Here is a 23,517-nt window from a genome sequence, read left to right on the forward strand (position 1 = left end):
AGTTCCTCTACACTTTCTGCCATAAGGGTGGTGTCATCTGCATATCTGAGGTTATTGATATTTCTCCCAGCAATCTTGATTCCAGCTTGTGCTTCTTCCAGCCCAGCGTTTCTCATGATGTACTGTGCATATAAGTTAAACAAGCAGGGTGACAATATACAGCCTTGAGGTACTCCTTTTCCTATTTGGAACCAGTCTGTTGTTCCATGTCCAGTTCTAACTGTTGCTTCCTGCATATAGGTTTCTCAAGAGGCAGGTCAGGTGGTTTGGTATTCCCATCTCTTTCAGAATTTTCCACAGTTTACTGTGATCCACACAGTCAAAGGCTATGGCATAGTCAATAAAGCAGAAATTGATGTATTTCTGGGACTCTCTTGCTTTTTCCATGATTCATTGGATGTTGGCAATTTGATCTCTGGGTTCCTCTGCCTTTTCTAAAACCAGCTTGAACGTTTGGAACTTCACAGTTCATGTATTGCTGAAGTCTGTCTTGGAGAATTTTGAGCATTACTTTACCAGCATGTGAGATGAGTGCAATTGTGCGGTAGTTTGAGCATTCTCTGGCATTGCCTTTATTTGGGATTGCAGTGAAAACTGACCTTTTCCAGTCCTGTGGCCACTGCTGAGTTTTCCAAATTTGCTGGCATATTGAGTGCAGCACTTTCACAGCATCATCTTTCAGGATTTGAAATAGCTCAACTGGAATTCCATCACCTCCACTAGCTTTATCTGTAGTGATGCTTTCTAAGGCCCACTTGACTTCACATTCCAGGATGTCTGACTCTAGGTGAGTGATCACACCATCGTGATTATCTTGGTCGTGAAGATCTTTTTTCTACAGTTATCCTGTGTATTCTTGCCACCTCTTCTTAATATCTTCTGCTTCTGTTAGGCCCATACCATTTCTGTCCTTTACTGAACCCATCTTTGCATGAAATGTTCCCTTGGTGTCTCTAATTTTCTTTACGAGATCTCTAGTCTTTCCCATTTTGTTGTTATCCTCTATTTCTTTGCATTGATCACTGAAGAAGGCTTTCTTATCTCTTTTGCTATTCTTTGGAACTCTGCATTCAGATGCTTATATCTTTCCCTTTCTCCTTTGCTTTTTGCTTCTCTTCTTTTCACAGCTATTTGTAAGGCCTCCCCAGACAGCCATTTTGCTTTTTTGCATTTCTTTTCCATGGGGATGGTCTTGATCCCTGTCTCCTGTACAATGTCACGAACCTCATTCCATAGTTCATCAGGCCCTCTATCTATCATATCATCATAGAGCAGACACACTGAAACCATAATCACAGAAAACTAGTCAATCTAATCACATGAACCACAGCCTGGTCTAACTCAGTGAAACTAAGCCATGCCCTGTGGGGCCACCCAAAATGGGTGGGTCATGGTGGAGAAGTCTCTCAGAATGTGGTCCCCTGGAGAAGGGAATGCAAACCACTTCAGTATTCCTGCCTTGAGAACCCCATGAACAGTATGAAAAGGCAAAATGATAGGATACTGAAAGAGGAACTCCCCAGGTCGGTACGTGCCCAATATGCTACTGGAGATCAGTGGAGAAATAACTTCAGAAAGAATGAAGGGATGGAGCCAAAGCAAAAACAATACCCAGCTGTGGATGTGACTGGTGATAAAAGCAAGTCCTGATGCTATAAAGAGCAATATTGCATAGGAACCTGGAATGTCAGGTCCATGAATCAAGGCAAATTGGTAGTGGTCAAACAGGAGATAGCAAGAGTGAATGTCGACATTCTAGGAATTAGTGAACTAAAATGGACTGGAATGGGTGAATTTAACTCAGATGACCATTATATCTACTATTGCGGGCAGAAATCCCTTAGAAGAAATGGAGTAGCCATCATGGTCAACAAAGAGTCCTGAATGCAGTACGTGGATGCAATCTCAAAAATGGCAGAATGATCTCTGTTCATTTCCAAGGCAAACCATTCAATATCACAGTAACCCAAGTCTATGCCCCAACCAGTAACGCTGAAGAAACTGAAGTTGACCGGTTCTATGAAGACTTGCAAGACCTTTTAGAACTAACACCCAAAAAAGATGTCCTTTTCATTATAGGGGCCTGGAAAGCAAAAGTAGGAAGTCAAGAAACACATGGAGTAACAGACAAATTTGTCCTTGGAGTACAGAATGAAGCAGAGCAAAGGCTAATAGAATTTTGCCAACTGCATGCACTGGTCATAGCAAACACCCTCTTCCAAAAACACAAGAGAAGACTCTACACTTGTACATCATCAGATGGTCAACACCAAAATCAGATTGATTATATTCTTTGCAGCCAAACTGCAGAAGCTCTACAGCAAAAGCAAGACCAGGAGCTGACTGTGGCTCAGATCATGAACTCCTTATTGCCAATTTCAGACTTATATTGAAGAAAATAGGGAAAACAACTAGACCATTCAGTGAAGACTCATCAACATAGTTATTTTAACCAATCAAAGGCTTCTGGTGGGATTTTTAATGTTTTCTTCTGTTTATTACTTAGTCACATCCCTAAAATCTCATTAGTATATTGAGAGACTAAAGAAGCACAAATGCCTTGCATGCTATGGAAAAGAGGAAAATTTATCACAAATTTGGGTGTAGGACATTTCCCTTTGTTCAAAGCAGTGACATTAGCCTCCTAGAACTGAATTATTTGAGGCAGCAGCAAGCAATTGGAGACAGCCACAGTGGTCTAATCCAAACCAGTTAATCTTGGTGTGACAACCAAGAAATCAGAGCTTATAAGTCCAGCCAAGGGAAGAGGACAATAGCTTCCCTGTTTGGTCCCAATATCGATATCAACAACCCCAACATCATATCAACACTGTATATCAATAGCACAGAGCCAGAACTTTTAGGTGATCTGATAGTTCTGTTATAGTGCCAGGAGTGGGAAGTAGAAGTCTGCTATGTATCAAATAAGAAGACTGTATCCAGCAGTAAACATGACATAGTCCCAGGGGAATTCCTGAATTAGTTGGATGGAATTTAAGGCTGAGCTGGAATTTGAGGTCTGCACAATGCTGTTGAGGAGAGCTAAGCCTAAAAATGCCATTGTGCCACTGCTTTCATGAATTTACTCCACTTCTCAGTTTGCTACAGTGTGAACAGACATGGGTTACTCGTACACTGCACCCAGGTAACAATTAGCCAAAGACCTCTGCTACTTTCAGTAAAACATATGCTTTCTTTCAGGGATCATAAGTTATTTTGAATGCCAGTACCACCTTTTCTCAAGAAGAGTTCAAATTCTATACTGTACTTGGGCAGTATTTGTTTGAAAGTCTCAGCATCCTGGTACCTTCAAAACAGGAAGGGCTATTTAAGATAATGGAGAAGGCCAAAGGAGTGTGAAACAGTTGGGAAAGTTTAGCTGCATTTCCATTTCCACTATCTCCTCTGTTACTACCTAGGTATTTCTTGAGGATTCGTCTTTTAAAATTGGCACCAGGGATTTTGTAATTATAGTGAAACTAGTGGCTGGGGACTAATTATTCAGTTTATTCACTGCTTGCAAACCCTCCCCTGTCCCCCTGCAATAATTCTCTCTGTAATTTTTTGGTATTTATTTTGACTTTCATTTTAAAAGGTATGACATTCACTAAATATAATAAGAATTTTCATAGCCAATACTTTCAGATAGTTATCAGGTTATTGGCAATTTACATAATTTATGTTTTTTTAACCATAGAGCAGCTCTTGAGGTAGCTATGTTACTACCCTACTATGTAGTTCAGACCTAAGAAAGGTTAAATAAGTTTTCTAGTCTCCTGTAGGCAGTAAACGCCAGTGCTAAGATTTCAAACACAGTTTTGTCTAATACTGAAGACTTTACTGTTAATTATTATGGTATATAATTTCTTCTATTTCAGTAATAGGAAATAGGAATTCAGCTGTGGAGAAATGGTTAAATAAATTATTTTTCATAGTAACATATGTGCTAGTTTTAGTCATGTTATATCTTATCTTTAGAGACTCGGAGTTTGGCACACAAAAAAGGGTAACTAGACAAATATAGGTGAGTAAAAGCTTTCATGGAAAAAACATATTCTATGCAATTAATACATTCCAGATGTCTAATAAGAGGTTGATATTTTCACACCAAGTTGTTCTATATGATTAGACTTATTCATCTAATCAGTTAATTTAGCCCACATTTTACAAATTAGGACTATGTTAATGCTGTTGTTCAGTTGCTCAGTTGTGGCCAACTCTTTGCAACCTCATGGACTACAGCACATCAGGCTTCCTTGTCCTTCACTATTTCCTGGAGTTTATCAAACTCATGCTCATTGAGTCAATGATGTCATCCATCCATCTCATCACCTGTGGAGTGTTAACCTCCTCCTCCTCAAAATTCTAACCTTCATTATTATTTATGTTAAATACTTCACAATGGACATTTCAAAAAAGTAAAAGAAATGTGAAATGTCCATTGTAAAGTATTCAGCATAAATAAATAATGAATGTTACAATAACTTATACAGAAATAACTCAGTTTTGGGCTTCCCTGATAGCTCAGTTGGTAAATAATCCACTTGCAATACAGGAGACACCAATTCAATTCCTGGGTCAGGAAGATCCACTGGAGAAGGTATAGGCTACCAACTTCAGCATTCTTAGGCTTCCCTTCTGGCTCAGCTGGTAATGAATTTTCCTGGAGAGGCCATACCAGGGGCCTCATGGCCACCTCTATTCCCTGCCTCAGGACAGGATTTGCAGCCTAGAGGCCCTCAGGCCTGAGCTGCCACTTCCTGCTGCCGCTACTGCTGCTGCAGAGCTCAGGTTTCAAGGAGAGAGCACCAAACCAGAGATCAAGCTCTGAGCCTTTGGAGAGGGGACACTGGCTCCAAGACCCTAGATTACCAGAAAACTAACCCTAGGGAGTATCAAAGAGTGAGAATTCACACAAAGGAAACCACTTGCATACATGACCTGGCCTCACCAAACCATCAGTAGCACCCTGTGTAAGATACCTCATCTAAACAACAAACAAAGCAAAAATACAAACACAATCATCAGTGGACCGGATTGCCACCTCACTCAGCCTTGCTCATCAGAGGAGAAACAAACAAACAAAAACTCAGAACAAATCTCACCCTATAAGAAGCTTACACAAACCACTGGACCAAAGTTAGAGGGCAGAAACCAAGAGGAATAAAGAATTCAACCTTGAAGCCTGGGAAAAGGAAATTTCAAACAAGATAAGTGGAAAAAAATAATGAAAAGGCAGAGACATATGACACAAATGAAGGAACAAACTACAAACACAGAAGTCCAAATAAAGGAGGAGGAAATAGGTAAACTACCTGAAAAATAATTCAGAATAATGATAGTAAAGATGATCTAAAGCCTTGAAAAAAATGGAGAAAATGTAAGAATCACATAACAAAGACCTAGATGAATTAAAGAATAAACATACAGAGATAAACACAATTACTGAAATTAAAAATACCGTAGAAGGAATCAATAGCAGAATATCTTAAGCAGAAGAACAAATCAGTGAGCTGGAATATAAAATGGTGGAAATAACTTCTGAAGAGCAGAATAAAGTAAAAAAAAAAAAAAAGAAGAAGAAGAAGAAAAGAACTGAGGATAGTCTCAGAGACTTCTGGGACAATATCAAATGCACCAACATTGAATTATAGGGGTCCCAGATGAAGAAGAGAAAAAGAAAGAGTTTGAGAAAGTTTTTGAAGATATTATAGTTGAAAATGTCCCCAACATGGAAAAGGAAACAGTCAATCAACTCCAAGAGGCACAAAAAGTCCCATACAGGATAAACCCAAGGAGAAACACACCAAGACATGTACTAATCAAACTAACAAAGACTGAACACAAAGAAAGAATATTAAAAGAGCAACGGAGAAGCAACAAGTAACGTAGAAGGAAAACCCCATACGTTTAACAGCTGATTTTTCAGAAGAAACTCTACAGGTCAGAAGGGAATGGCAGGATATATTTAAAGCAATGAAAGAGGAAAATCTGTAAGCAAGATTACTGTACCCAGCAAGGATCTCATTCAAAATTGATGGAGAAATAAAAAGCTTTTCAACAATCAAAAGTTAAGAGAATTCAGTACCACCAAATCAGCTTTATAACAAATATTAAAGGGACTTATATAATCAAGAAATGCAAGAGCAAAAAGATTTACAAAATCAACCACAAACAATTAAGAAAATGTCAATAGGAACACATAGATCAATAATTACTTTAAATGTAAATGGATTAAATGCTCCAACCAAAGGACACACACTGATTGAATGTATACAAAAACAAGACCCACATATATGCTGTCTACAAGAAATCCACTTCAGACCTCAAGACACATATAAACTGAAGAGAGTATGGAAAAATATATTCCCTGGAAATGGGAAGCAAAAGAAAGCTGGGGTAGCAATCCTCATATCAGACAAAATAGACCTTAAATAAAGAAGATTACAAGAGACAAGGAAGGACACTACATAATGATCAAGGGATCAGTTCAAGAGGCAGACATAACAATTGTAAATATCCACGCACTCAACATAAGAACAATGCTGGGTTCAATTGTCTTTTGTCTCAATACATAAGGCAAACACTAGCGGACATAAAAGGAGAAACTGACAGTGCTCAATAATAGTAGGAGACTTTAACACCCCACTCACACCAATGGACATATCATCAAAACAGATAATTAATAAGGAAACACAAGTCTTAAATGATACATGAGTTGAAATGGATCTCATGATATCTTCAGGACATTCCATCCAATGCAGAAGAATACACCTTCTCAAGTGCACATGGGATATTCTCCAGGATATACCACATCTTGGGTCATAAATCAAACTTCAGTAAATTTAAGAAAGTTGAAATTGTAGCACACATCTTCTCTGACCACAAAGTTATGAAATAGATATCAATGACAAGAAAAACAAAACAAAACAAAACCTATAAGAAACACAAACACGTGGAGATTAAACAACATGTTTCTAAAAAACAAACAGGATACTGAAGAAATAAAAAGGGAAATAAAAACATTTCTAGAAACAAATGACAATGAAAACACAATTCAGAACCTATGGGATGCAGTAAAAGCCGTTCTAAGAAGCAAGTTTACAGCAATACAATCCTACCTCTAGAAACAAGAAAAACATTGAATAGACAACCTAACTTTACACCTAAACAACTGGAAAAAGAAGAAGAAGAACAACAACAATAACAACAAAAAGAATTAGTAGAAAGAAAGATATCATAAAGATCCAAGCAGAAATAAATTTAAAAAAAATAAATGAAAGAAACAATAGTAAAGATTAATAAAACTAAAAGCTGGTTCTTTGAGAAGATAAACAAAATTGACAAACCTTTAGCAAGATTCATCAAGAAAAAAAGAGAGAAGAATCAAATCAACAAAATTAGAAATGAAAAAGCAGAGGTTACAACAATGCACAAATTCAAAGGATTATAAGAGACTATTATAAACAACTATATGGCAATAAAATGGATAACCTGGAAGAAATGGACAGATTCTTAGAAAAGCTCAGTCTCCCAAGACTGAACTAGGAAGAAATAGAAATTATGAACAACCCAATTACAATCACTGAAATTGAAGCTGTGATCAATAATCTCCCCCAAAACAAAAGCCCAGGACCAGACTGCTTCACAGAATTCTATCAAATGTTTAGAGAAGAGCTATTGCCTATGTTTCTAAAACTCTTTCAAAAAATTGCAGAGGAAGGAACATTTCCAAATTCATTCCACGAGGCCACCATCACCCTGATACCAAAAGCCAGGCACTGACAATGCAAAAAAAAAAAAGAAAGAAAGAAAGAAAACTGCAGGCCAGTATCACTGATGAACATAGATGCAAAAATCCTCAACAAAATTTTAGCAAACAGAATTCAGCAACACATCAAAAAGCTCATACAGCATGATCAAGTTGGGTTTATTTCAGGAATGCAGATTCTTCAATATACGCAAATCAATCAATGTGATACACCACCTTAACAAACTAAAAGAGAAAAACCATATGATAATCTCAATAGATGCAGAAAAAAAAACCTTTGAGAAAAATCAACACCCATTTGTGATTAAAACTTTTCAAAAAATGAGCATAGAAATACCTACCTCAAGATCGTAAAGGCTATGTATGATAAGCCTAAAGCAAACGTTATTATCAATGGTGAAAAACTGAAAGCATTCCCTCTAAGATCAGGAGGAAGACAAGGGTGTTTTCTTTCACCACTATTATTTAACATAGTTCTGGAAGTCCTAGCTATAGCAACCAGAGAAGAAAAAGAATTAAAAGTAATCGAGATAGGAAAAGAAGTAAAGCTCTCACTGTTTCCAGATGACATGATACTGTATAATGAAAACCCTGAGACAGTATCAGAAAATTCCTAGAGCTAATCAGTGAATTTAGCAAAGTTGCAGGATACGAAATCAATACGCAGAAATCACTTACATTTCTCTATACTAACAGTGAAATATCAGAAAGAAAAATTAAGGAATCAATCCCATTCACCACTGCAACAAAAAGAATCAAATATCTGGAAATAAACTTACCTAAGAGACAAAAGAACTGTACACAGAAAATTATAAGACACTAATGAAAGAAATCAAAGGTGACAAAAACAGATGGAGAGATGTTCCATGTTCCTGGGTAGGAAGAATCTATACTATGAAAATGAATATACTACCAAACGTAATCTACAGATTCATTGTGATCCCTATCAAATTACCAATGGCATTTTTCACAGAACTAGAACAAAATATTTCACAAATCATATGAAAACACCAAAGACCCCAAATAGTGAAAGCAGTCTTAAGAAAGAACAATGGAGCTGGAGGAATCAACCTTCTTGACTTCAGATTATACTACAAAGCTAGAGTCATCAAGACAGTGTGGTACTGGCACAAAAACAGAAATATAGACCAATGGAACAAGATAGAAAGTTCAGAAATAAACCCATGTGCATATGGGTACCTTATTTTTGACAAATGAGGGAAGAATAGACAATGGGGCAAAGACAGCCTCTTCAATGAATGGTGCTGGGAAAACTGGACAGCTATGTGTAAAAGAATGAAATTAGAACACTTCCTAACACCATACACAAAGATAAACTCAAAATGGATTAAAGACCTAAATGTAAGACTAAAAACTTTAAAATTCTTAGAGGAAAACATAGGCAGAACACATGATGACATAAATCAAAGCAAGATCCTCTATGACCCACTTCCTAGAGTAATGGAAATGAAAACAAAAGTAAACAAGTAGAACTTGATTAAACTTAAAAGCTTTTGCACAGCAAAGGAAACATAAGCAAGGTAAAAAGACAACCCTCAGGATGGAAGAAAATAATAGCAAATGAAAGGATTAATTTCCAAAATATATGAGTAGCTCATACAACTCAATGCCAGAAAAACAAACAACCCAATCAAAAAGTAGCAGAAAGACCTAAACAGACATTTCTCCAAAGAAGACATACAGTTGTCTAACAAACACATAAAAAGACACTCAACATCACTCATTATTCAGTTCAGTTCAGTTCACTCGCTCAGTCGTGTCCGACTCTTTGCGACCCCACGGACTGCAGTATGCCAGGCTTTTTGTCTTTCACCAACTCCTGGAGTTTGCTCAAACTCATGTCCATTGGGTCAGTGATGCCATCCAACCGTCTCATCATCTGTCATCACCTTCTCCTCCTACCTTCAATCTTTCCCAGGATCAGGGTCTTTTCAAATGAGTCAGTTCTTCACATCACATGGCCTAAGTATTGGTGATTCAGCCTTAGCATCAGTCCTTCCAATGAATATTCAGGACTGATTTCTTCTAGTCCTGGTTGAATCTCCTTGTAGTCCAAGGGGCTCTTGAGAGTCTTCTCCAACACCAGAGATCAAAAGCATCAATTCTCATTATTAGAGATATGCAAATCAAAACCACAACGAGATATCACCTCATACTGTTTAGAATGGCCATCATCAAAAAGTCTACAAACAATAAATGCTGGAGAGGGTGTGGAGAAAAGGGAACACTCTTGCACTGCTGGTGGGAATGTAAATTGATACAGCCACTATGGAAGATGGTATAGAGATTACTTAAAAAGCTAGGAATAAAACCACCATATGATGCAGCAATCCCACTCCTATACATATACCCTGAGGAAACCAAAATTGAAAGAGACATATGTAGCCCATTGTTCACTGAAGCACTATTTACAATAGCTGGAACATAGAAGCAACCTAAATGTCCATCAACAGATGAATGGATAAAGAAGTTGTGGTACATATACACAATGGAATATTACTCAGCCATGAAAAGGAATACATTTGAGTCAGTTCTTATGAGGTGGATTAACCTAGAACTTATTACACATAGTGAAGTGAGTCAGAAAGAGAAAGATAAATATTGTAGTCTAATGCACATATATGGAATCTAGAAAAATGGTACTGAAGAATTAATTTATAGGGCAGCAATGGAGAAACAGAGTTGGAGAATAGACTAATGGACATGGGGACAGAGTTGGAGAGGGTGAGATGTATGGAAAGAGTAACATGGAAACTTACATTACCATATGTAAAATAGATAGACAATGGGAATCTGCTATATGGCTCAGAAACTCAAAAAGGGGCTCTGTATCAAACTAGAGGGGTGAGATGGGAGGGAGGTTCAAAAAGGAGGGGATATATGTATACCTACTGCTGATTCATGTTGAGGTTTGACAGAAAACAACAAAATTCTATAAAGTGATTATCGTTCAGTAAAAATATAACTTAAAAAAAAATTCCACCCTGCAGTGCGGGAGACCTGGGTTGATCCCTGGGTTGGGAAGTTCCCCTGGAGAAGGGAAAGTTTACCCACACTAGATTCCTGACCTGAAAAATTCTAGGGACTGTATAGTCCATGTGTGGTCGCAAAGAGTTGGACACGACTGAGTGACTTTCACTTCACTTCATTTCACTTCACTTCAACCCTATTTCTTACACTTTCACGTCCTTTCCTCTTGGATGCTGTGATGAATCACATAGTTCCCTCTCAAGAATCAAGACTTATTCCCTCAGCTACTGAGAGGGCTGCCAATGAAAGCCCTCAGGTGACAGTCTGTTACAGGGACTGTCTAGGCTGCAAGGATCTGCATTGACCAAGGTCACACCCCCTCCCTGAATTTCTTGTATCGAGTGATCGATTGACTGATTTGTCTATGAAAAGACCCCACTCTCTTGCTTGAACCTCAGACAGCACTGAATGGCCATCACATCTTTGGAACTTCCAGAAGGATTGAGACAAGTGTTGAGACTGCATTGTAGTTTACTTTCTCCTTCCTTGCTCTCCTCCCTTTCCTTCTGCGAGGCAGTCCCTAATAATCCTTCTGCTTGTTAATCTCCATCTTGAACAATGACTTCCAGGGAACTCAACCTGCAACACCCTGTGAGTTTTAATGTTTTTACAACATTATAGGGTCTTCAGTCTCAGACAAGTTGGGTGAGATACTGAAATCAGAGTACATGGGCTGATTAGCTGTGAGACACTGAGTGAGTCACTTAGAATCTCTAAACCTCATCTTGACACAGAGAATGGCATTAGTAATCATGAATTTAATAAGTAAATGAAGATAAAACACAGCATGGTAACTGGCACATAAGGAGCTCTCAATGTACAAAAAAATACATGAATTATTATTAAGGGGAACATCACACAACCTCTGAAATATTGAACGAGATTCAGTGGAGATTGTCTAATCTGATTTAATTTCACAAGTGAAGACAGAGTAAATAACTTGCTCAGGATGCATAGTTGGGGCAGAGTTGAAACTAAAATGGAGGTCTCTTGACTCCACTGTACTGTGTTGACTTTAACTTTTAACCAAACACTTGAGAGTATAAAAATGGTACTACATAGCACTAGTTGTATTTCTCACATTTCTGCTTAAAAACAGTCAAGTTTCATAAGAGGTGACTATAATTATCCTTAAGTTTTAAAAGAGACTAGCATTCAAGCAACATTTTTAATTCAAAAGAACTTTTGGAAAATTTTTTTTTTTTTTTGTCTCTGCTTCTGATTCCAATGACAGAAATGAAAGTCCTGGAGACTGGCTAAAATGCCTTCTGTATTTCTGAAGCGCCTTCAGAATATGATTTATGCACTGAGAACTTACAGTATTATTGACCATCTTGTTGTCATGAGATAATGGAAGTCTCTCTGCTCCCTAGAGGTAAATTATACTTTATTTTTTTCCCTAAAAAATTAAAGCCAAGGAAAATCAGTTTCAAGGAGAAACTTACCAAAGATAGGTAAAAATTGCCTTATATTATCTGGATTTTAAACTGTGCAATAGGTGACTATGGTACTCAATCCAAGGGTTATTATTCAAGTCATAGTTATGACATAACAAAGTTTAAATTATTTCCTTGCTTTCTTCTGTCAATACTTAACCAATCAACAGATATTTATTAAGCACCTACTATGAACTCAGCAATATCTATCCTTCCTTATTTCCCAGAGGATGAAAACAAACCTATTCTATTAAGATTTGAACTCCAATTTTCATGTATTTATACAAGACATTTAATGTATATGTTCAAGAAAAAATCATCACAGTGTTAGCACTGTATAAACTTGAAGAATCTACTTTTCATTAAAACTCTCACCCCTCCATTAACACTCACTTAAATAACATTTTGATATTTAACAATAATTAAAAGTATAATTGATAAGGCACTTATTGAAAGTGACCAAGCCTTTTATCTTCTCCTTAATATTTAAGACTCATATTATGTATTATAGAGCATATGTTTTTCAAAAAATGTTCAAGTTTCATAATTCAATTAGCAGTAAACATAAACCGTGTCAAAATAGTGTCACAGATGAGTGGCATTTTGATGTTCTTATTTCTGAACACAGAACAAGAAATATTGACCTTATTACAAAGAATAAACATCAATAAAACAGCAAGTCTCTGATAAACAGTATAATTACCAGAAGGATCTGACTATTTACACATCAGGACCTCTGTCTTCATATATCTTATCCTGTTATATAATTATCAAATAAAACAGTAATTCCGGAGTAAGTAATAGCAATCACACAGAGTACTGCATAGTTAAATATTTTCATCTTAGTTGGAAGACATTAGTATATAATATCTAACAAAGAATTACTCTGAATTTCTAAACACTGAACCAAACTGAGAAACCAATCAGCAGCCAGTGAGAGGGCATTTCTTTCATTCTTCTCACATGTGTTTCACTTTAGTTTAAAAAAAAAAAAAAAAAAAACAGAACTGTTCCTTTTAAGACATGGTGCTTTTTCATCTAGGCTTTTAGTTTGGGGAGGTTTCCTTTTGTAAATCAGTTCTTAAAAGAATGAATTCCTCATTCCAATGGGAGGTTCTTTTGCTTTGCAGGCAAGTATCTCAGTATTCTTTTTCTTCCAGTGCTGTGATGGGTACACTAAGAACGGTCTCTTGCTGAGCTGTGTAGCTCCTACAGATGAGGACAGCAGGAGACCAGGCAGATAGCCAAGACGGAGAGTGAGAGGAGCTGAGATCACAGCCAAGGCTGCAGAAGGCAATCTACTCCATAAAAGCAGAAAAAGGAAAGCTGTTGCTCTGAGCCCTAAGGTTCTCCTTAAAGCCTGCTGGTTTGTGCACTTGCTTGCCCTCAATTGACCTGGGCTTCTGAGGAGCAGAAAAGCTTTATGGAGATATGATTCTGAGTCACAACTTTGCATCATAATAGGTTTGTAAAGTCTCATTGGTAGGAATAGTATGCAGGTGTGTGGAGACCGCCAGATTGATTGATAGGCCTCTTCCCAGCTGCCATTCAGAAAGAAGACGCTCTTCATTTCTTCTCTGGAGGAGGCTTTGGCCAGTTTCTCTCCAAGCCATTTCCTTTTATATATATTAAAAAAAAAAAACACTTTGTTTTGTTTGTCCTTTAGGATTAGTGCCACTGTGTTTCAGGCTGAGCAGGATGGAGCATTTCAGTGTCACTCACACCAGTCAGTCAAACTGTGACAAAAGGCAGCCTCTTCCTGTCAGGATCTTGAGAAGGAGAGGAGGGGGCGCTCCACAGGGGCTCTCTCTGCAGCACTTAATGCTTTCGGTCCTGAAAGGAAAGAATGGGAAGGAGCAGGAAATTAGACTTAAGTCACCTCCAAATCAGTACAGAGTTCAATCCTAGTTGGTGTTTGTTTATAAAATAGCTCTCTAAGTAATTCACACTCTGTTTCCCATTTAACCTCTTGGCCACATGGCGTTCAGCCTACTGAGGAGATTTTCTGGAGTTGTTCATAAAAGTGCTGAGTTTGACACCGACAGAAAGGAATTTGGGGTCAGAATTACTATTTTAAACTTAGGCCTTTGGGATTTATAAAAGATGTTTCCGATATGCTAGAACAGCTGGAAGAGTCTTTGAGATCTGTAGTGTAAGCGAAGGCTTCCTTAATTTGTATTACAGGTGAGGAAAACCAGGCCCCAGGAGGTTGGCTGACTTTCTCCTGTACCTTCAGAACTTGTGATAACATCTTGCAGTCCTAAGGCACAGGACTACTGAAGGGGAGAGCAAACCCCTCCATGCTCCCAGACCACTCCCAAGTTGAAGCTGCACTTGGCAGGGGGGGCAGTGGGTATCCCCTTGTCTCTCCCAGTCCCAGCTGAGGGTATTTCAGTCTCCACCAGATAAAAAGACACATTCAAAACCATTAGCGCTTTTTTTTTTTTTTTCTCTGTGAGGGTGGAGTTAGGACTGGTCACTGAGCAAATATGATGACCCAGAAATTACATGAATTCATTTCTTTCTTTTTAGATAAAAGTACTTCTATTCCCATTTTTCTATGGCTCATTTTCAAGAGAAGAGTGGGGAAAAAAAAGTCCAGCATCTTTGCTAGCAGACTCTCCTTTTCTATGCACAGTCTTTTATAATCTGTCTTGATTCTCAGCCAATATCTTACCTTTTTGTACTTTGTGTCATTTAATCACCTAAAGAATCTGACTCAGTGTCCATCCCACTGGATCACAGACTACTCCTCCTTTATCTGTATCTCCCAGGAGGAGAGGGAGGGCCTAGAAACCTTTTTCCCTCTGTTTGCTCCTGTCCTGACCATATAACTTCCTTTTCTGCCAGATCTCTTTTGAGGTGTTATTCATTTCTGAATTGATTCTTTAAAAATTAATTTTATGTAACAACAGAAAAATCTCTGGGAAAGTTATCTCATAATTAAAACAAAGACTTGCTTCATATATGTGTAAAGAAATGCACAGAAATATATGTATAAATGTACATACCTATATAAATATATATCATATAAGATTTATCAAAAATCTCTTTTTAGGTTTATTTTTAATTTTTTTTTTTTTTAGTTCAACAAATATGGGCCAAAAGAGGAAAAACAAAGGTAATTGAATTCAATACATCCTCTTTAATTGTTTTTCTTTGTGGAGGGGCAGGCAATTGTATGATGAAATGTTTCTACTTGGGCCATATCATATTGAAAGCCCCCTTCCTAACTACCCTTTGTGTGTCTTGGTACAGTTGAGGTAAAATAACACTAGTAACAATAGTAACAAAGAGAAAGGAAATAACAATTTTGCATGGTGAAAGTACTTCAAAATAAAAAATGTTGGTGGAAGACTAGGATCAAACCTGTTCCCATTTCAGTCCTTGATTATGGTTTTGCCTACAAGCCACACACATATGCAAGAACTTGTACACACAGGCATACACATACTCACATTTTTTACTTTATAAAGTCTTTACAAACCAGTGTTATTGTTCTGTGGGATTATGGGACTATCCCAATACTAATTTTGTATTGGGTTAATCAAAATAGTACAAGTTTATTTTATCAGCTGACATCCAATCAGGAAAACAGAAGCCACCTGGGATATTTCAAACAGAAATTGAAACAGGAAATTGGATACACAGATGCTGCTATAGGTGAGAGGCTAATAAAGAAATGGTGATGCAATTTAGAATTTAGATTTAGGAGGCAGCCACAACTAGTTATTCCTGAGAGAATAAAAGGACCAAGTGGCTTTGCTGGAGCTTAGTGTCAGGGATAACTTAGTAAAAGGTGAAACCAAGGAGGACTCTGAGAGAGAGGCTGTCTCATGAAACTGTAATAGCACTGGAGGCTAAGACACAGAGAAGCCAAGAAAAGGATACCAGGCTTTTAGTAATGACTCCTATTGACCAAGTAGAATTGAAAGTTTTAGTTACTCAGTCAGTCATGTCTAACTCTTTGTGACCCCATGGACTGTAGCCCACCAGGCTCCTCAGTCTATGGAATTCTTCTGGCAAGAACACTGGAGTGGGTTGCCATACCCTTCTCCAGGGGATCTTTCCAACCCAGGTATTCAACGCAGGTTTCTCATACCACAGACAGAATTTTTTACCATCTTAGCTACCAAGGAAGCCCCATTGACCAAACTTACATGGAAACCAGGGGAAAAGAAACCCTTGTAAATGTCATTTCACGTGAAACAGAACACAGCAGCAGAAAGGCAGAGAAAGGATCTGAGAGCAAATAGACAAATGGCAAATCACAGGCTTGCTAATTATCTAACATATCTGGCACAGAGTAAATACTTAATAAATGTGAGGTTTCTTTGTCATAGCAATCTGTTTTAACAAATAGACATGGCAGTAATTAGTTGAAAGTTCAAGTAAAATGAAAAGGCAAAGAGTTATTTTACAGTAACTGTTCATAACAGTTGAGTTGACTGTAACTCCTGCTTATACAACATAGCTGAGATAGCTTTTGGCTATTGAAATATTTGCAAGAGTCATCCCATCACAAAGTGGCAAATATATTTGAGAGGAAACTTTCCGAGGACTTGAGGAAATTTTAATCATGTCTTCAATTTCACAAAAAACCACTGGCACTGCCTAACTACTCATGCTTTATGGCTAGGAAGTAGATGCCTAATATTCCACTCTTCAGCTCTGGTACCTCATAGCTATTAATATAATATCATCACTACCGGTGCAACAGGATATAGTGCTCAGAGGATCTTGTCTTTGAAGTGAAATGAAACCCTAAAGCTTTCATTTGCCTAATGAAAACTTGAGCCAGAAAGTTTCTCCATTTCTGATCACATATGGAGTTTTCTAAGGTCAGTTTGGCTTGGGACACCAGATGCTGATCCTGCATGTGGCATACTCATCCAAATTTGGAGCAGGTGCCAATTATCAGAACAGGAAACAGATATTCAATCCTAAGAAAATTTCCCCCTTGGTTACATGAGGAGGGCTCTTCAGTGCTAAATTATAAAAGGATCCATATTAGCTTACTGCCTTAAGTACCAATCTATGTAGGTTTTTGTCTTCTCCTTGGCCTATGACTTCTTGGAAACCTGGGCATAAACATTCAGATCTCATATAAGAAGGCTTTATATAAATATGAATGTGATTTTCCCTAAATCTAAAGGTGGCTTTCATTAAAAAGCAACATTAGACCCCCTCTAATAGCCAGCATAGTATGAAGAAAAATAGCCCAAGATCTGAGAAAATGGGTACTGACACAGATGTTTCTGTGTGGGGGCCTCTGCCCTTCCTTCTTTTCCAAATATACAACACTGAGTGGTGGCTGTCAGGGTCAGGGGAGGAGGAAGTTCTCAGATGCCCGTGCAAAGCAATAATCTTCAAGTGAATGCCAGGCCGACAGGGATGTGGTGTTAGTTACAAGGAAGTCAGGAGGCCAGGACTGAGAGTCAAGGAAAGTTAAAAACAAAATCAGTATGAGGGGAAGGGTCACAGAAGGAAGCAAAGATGAGAGTCAGAAGGAAAACATCTGCGGGCATTGTAAGAGCTAACAGGGAGGGGAAGAGGACAAGCACATTTTTTCTTTGCTTTATGTTGCATGTGGCATGGTTTTGATATCCTCCCATTTTCCTTATAATATTCTCAACTCAAGACTGCTAATGTGTGGATATGAGTTACTCTGTCTAAATTGAGGGTCACTAACCAAATGTTACCACTCACCTACTCACTCCTTCAGCACTATTTCCTTGCTGCTTTTACCAAATATCCAGCCCCCACCAAGTTCATGACTGTTTTGGTCTCATGTGGTTGGAATATATTAGGGAGGGAACACACTCTGGTCTATATCTTGCTGCATTATCCTAAGATGAATAAGAGATTATTTCCCATCATTTGGCTCAACAGAATTTGGGTTGGCTTACTTTTGAGAGAAATTTGAATAAGTGGGTAAAAGGAGTGTTTTGTTGTTTTTACAATTTTTTTTTTTTTGTCCTCAGCAGTAGAGACATGAGTTACACTCTTTGCTTCATGTTTTAAACATAAGCCATTTTTTAAAATTCAATTTTAGGTTTTCTGTTTTTCTCCCTCACCTCCCTTTCCTATATTCATCTTCCTCCTTTCCTATAGGCACCTGCACTGAGGTATTGGATTTCAACCTTTTGATTGTATCCTTATAAAATTTGTAGTGGTATTAGGGCATTTAATTGGGTAATTGTATTTAAAGACAAATGTGCAATGAATTTCATTCTATTTCTTCTTTTCACTTCATACTATATTTGTAAGTTCTGTGTACTTTGCTACATGAACATTTATGTACATGTTGTCAACTGTGACATCATACAGTATGTATCTATCATATTTTGGTTATCCATCCCTATATCCAGTCTCATTTTCTTGGCTCCCTCAAAGTCTTCTCTTCTGTAAAAACTGCCATGATGAACAATCTCACACATGGTCCCTTAGGGATCAGCATAAGAAATCCTCTGGGATATATACCCTGGATAAACATGGCTGAGATGTTGGTTATACACACACACTATTTCTCTCATGGCTGCCGAATTGTAGAGCAAATGTTTTACAATTCTTTTGGCCATATGATTTCCATTTGACCTCTAAATGATACAGAAATTCCAAATCAATACTCCTTAGCCTCATGTCTCATTGCTCCAAAATTTCCTGCATAAATTTGTCTTCTTTTGTAGAACCACATTATGGCCTGCAGATATTCTGCTGCATCGAAAATAAATCTGAGCTTGCTTTTAAAATGTCCATTACATTTATTAGAAGTGGTATAGATTGAGATACCACAATATGATTTTTACAGCCATTACTAGCCTGATCATTAAACACTTGAATTTGCAGCATTTCAAGCCATACTGATAGTCCCAGGTGAGATGCACTTCCTGTTGGGGAATGTGAGTAAAGAATTCAAGTTCAAAATCCTCCAATTCTGCATGAAATTTTGCATTGATTCTTATAACATGAACAGTCACAACTCCTCAAGATTATTTGCTGCTTTACTAGCATAGCAAAGAAACAAAAGCTATGAAATAAGATTCTTTCATAAATAGTTTTAGTATGACATAAAACTTCTGAAACTCTCTTAATATTCATCAACCGCTGACATTGTTTGATGACAAGAATAAATTTTCTTTTACCTAAGTAGAAGGGCTCTGAAGCACAGAGGTGCCATTCTTTGTAGTTTTTCTCCACCTCACTAGCTGATCCTTCTTAGCTATCTTTACTGGCTCCACTGACTGGCCTCCTGGGCCTTCTCTTTTTCTATGTCCCTTCCTTGACCTTTATGTGACTTCCTTAGAAAGAGTTCGAAATGGCAACCCATTCCAGTATTCTTGCCTGGAGAATCCCATGGACAGAGGAGCCTGACAGGCTACAGTCTATGGGATTGCAAGAGTCGGACATGACTTAGTGACCAAACCACCACCACCACCACCACCACCACTCAACCAGTATGAAGTGTTGTACTCTCCATCTCGTCCTCTCCCCACTCCCTCTCTGAAGAGGCATATTCCAGTAGTCATGTATGGGTGTGAGAGTTGGACTGTGAAGAAGGCTGAGTGCTGAAGAATTGATGCTTTTGAACTGTGATGTTGGAGAAGACTCTTGAGAGTTGTTTGGACTGCAAGGAAATCCAACCAGTCCATTCTAAAGGAGATCAGCCCTGGGATTTCTTTGGAAGGAATGATGCTAAAGCTGAAACTCCAGTACTTTGGCCACCTCATGAGAAGAGTTGACTCACTGGAAAAGACTTTGATGCCGGGAGGGATTGGGGGCAGGAGGAGAAGGGGACGACCGAGGATGAGATGGCTGGATGGCATCACTGAGTCAATGGACGTGAGTCTGAGTGAACTCCAGGAGTTGGTGATGGACAGGGAGGCCTGGCATGCTGCGATTCATGGGGTTGCAAAGAGTCAGACACGACTGAGCGACTGAACTGAACTGAACTGAACTGATGGCACTTCTCTCCCATAGAATATATACTTCATAAAAGCAAGATCCTTGTACACCTTGTAAACATCTGTATCTCTTATGTCTAGAACAATATATATATATTTTTTTTTTGACTGAGTGAATGAAAAAATGGTACAGGGAATTTTAATGGTATGTGCCATAAACCAAAGCAAGGTTTTGATAATATGACTAGGGAAAGAATACTACCTGAATCCCACCCAAGACCATAACCATTTCTTCTCACAATGCACTCAAGAATATAATTTGTAACAATGGCACAAGAAACACAATCACATTACTGTCATCCAGACTTGTGTCCAAACCTCAATGAGAAGTTTTACCCTCTAATCCTTAGGACCCTTTATTGAGTTCTAACCTAAATTCTATAGTATTTTTGTATTCAGGTTGTTATAGAATATCAGGGGATGAAAAAGAAGAAAGAATCAATATTTAAGATGCAAGAGAGAAAGGAACAGGATGGCCAGGACTATTGTCTTATGCTTTAGACTTTACAAAGTGAGGAGACAGAAAAGCGTGCCATATTTTTGTGTGGATTTCAATGAATTATGAACTGTCTCATGATGAACTATAGCTATGCATGTTCTGGAATCTGACTGACCAGTTTATTTTTATCCTTCTTGAAGCAAGATAAAAATGCAAGTGTAGAGCAGGTGACCAAAGGGGGCATCCTTCTAGCATGCTTCTACTTAATCTCTGTCTTTTATCCAGTTGTGGTCATTACCTGCTCTCCAGCTGTCACTCTGGACTTTTGAGATGAAAAGCAAGAGACAGTTTTTAAAGCATTCCACAGCATTCAGAACACTTTTATCACAAAAACAATCTCTTTAGAGTTTTACTACAGCATTGTGAGGTGGACAAGGCAAATACTAACATGCCCATCTCAAGGATTAAGAAACACTTGATCTCATACATAGGAAATTTTGCCACAGCCGTTGGCCACAGTAAAGTTTTTGTTCCTCTTGTTTCTTTCTAATCACCTCTTATATCAGTATATATATAGTGGGGTTACTGGATTTTGTGGGGAGAAAAAGGATGTCTCATATTTGATACAATAGTTTTTATGGTTGATTTTTTAACTACTATTATTTTAATTTGTATAGATAGTTCTTCTGATAAGCCCCAAAGTACATTCTATGCATTTCTACCACCTTTCTACTTTATCAGTGATGAGAGAGAATTGAGAAAGTTCAGGATAAAAGAGCAAAATACATGTCTCTGCTAGAGAATAGGAAAAAATGTATAGGAGTTTATAGTCTATGTAGTCACGGCTGGACATTTTAAATTTTGCATTTTCTTTTGTGCATACGAAAGGGATGAAAGATCATTCAGAAATCTTGTTCACAATGTGCTTAGAAAAAGCTTAACCTTGTTAAAGAAACCAAAGCAACTCTTTTCTACGAGAGGGAAATTCAGCGCTTACAATTTTGCAGATGAAAGTCCTCAAAACAAAAATACCCTGTCTCTTTAGCATGTTTATTAGATACCGTTTAGTTAGATGCACACTAAGTTGTTTAATTTTAGCTGAGTTTTGAGTTCATGTTGGTCTATGCCATGTTTCTTGGCTCAAGTCAAAGGTAAAGCAACAGGGAATGTGCTTTATCCCTGAAAGATATTACTGTGTGAGACACCCTATAAAAGTTAAATTTATTTAATACTTGCAGCAAGTCAACATTTTTATGATTAATATGGCTATTGACCACAGACTTTTATATACTATTTCAAGTTCATGTTTGAGGATCTCAATAAATCATCTAATGTCACTGAGTTTAGGGTCCTGCCTAGGAAATTTTGGTCCAGTTTATTGAGCCACACACAACAGATCTGCCATAAATAATAATGTGTTATTTATGGTGTTCCTACTCCACTTAATAAAACATGAAAACAAATGATGAAATAAACTTGGAAGAATAATAGTAAAAACTGAGTAAAGTCTTACAATCTTAAACAAAATAGCTGAACAGAGTCCCTATGTTTTATACTGGCTTATTGGTTTGTATGTGTGTGTTTCGTGTATGGTGCTTATTTGTCTGACTCATAGCAGTTCAATCTTATTATATAGAGATAGATCTCATGTATTGTTAATTATTTACCTCCCAGGGTTTCTCTTAATTATTGATCTGATTAATATCTGGTCTTATTGAAATCAATTAAACAAAAACTTGAAGGAGTCTTATTTAATGGTTCTATCAAAGACTACTGTTGCTGATCTACCTTCAACAAGGGATACATCTCTCTGCATAATTAGCATCTTCTTTGACTATGTATAAGACTTAGAGAAGGACATATAAAACTGCATGGCATGTAGAAGAAGATGAAATCAATCAGCCTTTTTCTAATCTATGATTTAATATTACAATATGAGAATGTTGCTTATCAGAAAGAAGGGTTTTAGAAATTAAATCACAAATGCTATCTCTATTATTCTAAGGAAAGGATACGAAAGCTCTTTTCATTTGATTGCTTGCTTTGATGCAAAGAAATGAACAACATAGATAAGTGTATCAGAACTTTATGTCTAATAGTTTTCTCCTGATTTTGAGTTTTATGTCATGCTCAGTAGCTTAGTCGTGTTTCTTTGTGACCCCATGGACTGAGGCAGGCAAAAATACTAGACTGGCAAGGCCTGGCTCCTCTGTCTATAGAATTTTCCAAGCAAGAATACTAGACTGGGTTACTATTTCCTCCTCCCGGGGATCTTCCCAAGCCAAGATCAAACACACATCTCCTGTATGAGACTGCATTGGCAGGCTTATTCTTTACCACTGAACCACCTAGGAGTCCCAAATAAGCAAATATTATAGTTAGACATGTCTAGCACAAGGCTGATACATGAAAAATTCAGCAACTATTCATTGACTGTTAATGGTTGTCTTTACTATTATTTCAAATCAACTTTTAGCCATCAGGTTCCTATCAGGCAGCTCATGACCCACACAGAATACTTAAGAAGTAGTAATGGCCTACTGCAATAGTACATTGTTATTTCATTCCAGTAGTTTCACTCCCAAATACCTTAAAGGATGGGCCTTGTAAGTTAGTTAAAAAAAGAAAGGTCTTCAGGTTTTCCATATCACTGTTAGTCGGTGAGAAGCCTCTAGTCTAGGCACCACTTTTGTCTAGATCTCCCTGGTCTTCAAAGTTAGCGGAAGAAGCTCTCCACACATGCATACAATGTGACTGTTAGAGGAACACTGCTTAGCTTTTGGCCACCACAGACCTCTGGGTATGTTTGAGAACTCTGTTTCACAAGAGAATATGTCTTATCTGAAGCAAGAGTAA

At 37.7% G+C, this 23,517-nt stretch overlaps 1 long non-coding RNA gene across 1 annotated transcript; it reads left to right on the top strand.

The window, feature by feature from the left end:
- Window positions 1-17,691: 17,691 nt before the first annotated feature.
- On the top strand, window positions 17,692-22,411 carry LOC132657966 (uncharacterized). Its single transcript, XR_009596801.1, has 3 exons — window positions 17,692-17,787; window positions 18,373-18,410; window positions 19,565-22,411. It is a non-coding gene; the product is annotated as an uncharacterized LOC132657966 (long non-coding RNA).
- Window positions 22,412-23,517: the final 1,106 nt, after the last annotated feature.

The sequence above is a fragment of the Ovis aries genome, chromosome 1, assembly GCF_016772045.2.
Source record: "Ovis aries strain OAR_USU_Benz2616 breed Rambouillet chromosome 1, ARS-UI_Ramb_v3.0, whole genome shotgun sequence".
Classification (NCBI taxonomy): Eukaryota; Metazoa; Chordata; class Mammalia; order Artiodactyla; family Bovidae; genus Ovis; species Ovis aries.